The 952-nt window shown below is 38.2% G+C and overlaps 1 protein-coding gene across 1 annotated transcript in view; it reads left to right on the forward strand.

Moving 5' to 3' along the window:
• The window catches only part of LOC106879156 (ceramide kinase), a 61,753-nt gene that overhangs the window by 57,342 nt on the left and 3,459 nt on the right, over positions 1–952 (forward strand). The gene's annotated exons all lie outside the window — the stretch shown is intronic.

Here is a 952-nt window from a genome sequence, read left to right on the forward strand (position 1 = left end):
ATATATATATATATATATATATATATACACATATATATATATGTACATACATATAAGCGTTAGGAAGGGCATCCAGCTATAGAAACCATGCTAAATCAGACTGGAGTCTGGTGCAGCCTTTCAGCTTACCAGCCCTGGTCAAACTGTCCAACCAGCATGGACAACGGATGTTAAATGATGATGATGTTGATATAGACGAGCTCCTTTATATATCTATGTGTGTGTCTTTGTGTCTGTGTCTGTCGTCCTGCTACTACTTGTCAACCAGTGTTGGTGTGTTCACGTCCCTCTGTAATTAAGCAGTTTGGCAAAAGATGCTGATAGAATAAGTACCAGGCTTAAGAAAAGATATGCACTGGAGTTGATTCATTTGACTAAGAATTTTTCAAGGTGGTGCCCCAGTAAGGCCACAGTCTAATGACTGAAACAAGTAAAAGACAAAAGAATCTTTTATCTTTTACTTGTGTCAGTCATTATACTGTGGTCATGCTGGGGCACTGCCTTGAAGGGTTTTAGTCAAATGAATTGACCCCAGTACTTATTTTAATAAGCATGGTACTTATTCTATTGGACTCTTGCCAAACTGTTAAGTTACAGGGATATAAACAAACCAACACATTTCTTAAGTGGCGGTGGGGTCAAATGCAAACACACACACACACACACACATATACAACATGCTTTTTTCAGTTTCAATCTATCATATCCACTCCACCGAGAGCTATATAGTAAAAGACACTTGTTCAAGGTGCCACACAATGGGACTGAACCCAGATCCATGTGGTCAGGAAGCAAACTTCTTGCCACACAACCACGCCTGTGCTCATGTTGAGGACTTTTTTTATTTTTTTAATTTCATTTTCTTTTGTTCAAGTTGTAATGTTTACTTGTTCCCTGGTTTTGTATTTAATAAATGCATACAAGATATATTGTTGGCACTCCGTCGCTTACG

This window comes from Octopus bimaculoides, chromosome 7 (assembly GCF_001194135.2).
Source record: "Octopus bimaculoides isolate UCB-OBI-ISO-001 chromosome 7, ASM119413v2, whole genome shotgun sequence".
Taxonomy (NCBI): domain Eukaryota; kingdom Metazoa; phylum Mollusca; class Cephalopoda; order Octopoda; family Octopodidae; genus Octopus; species Octopus bimaculoides.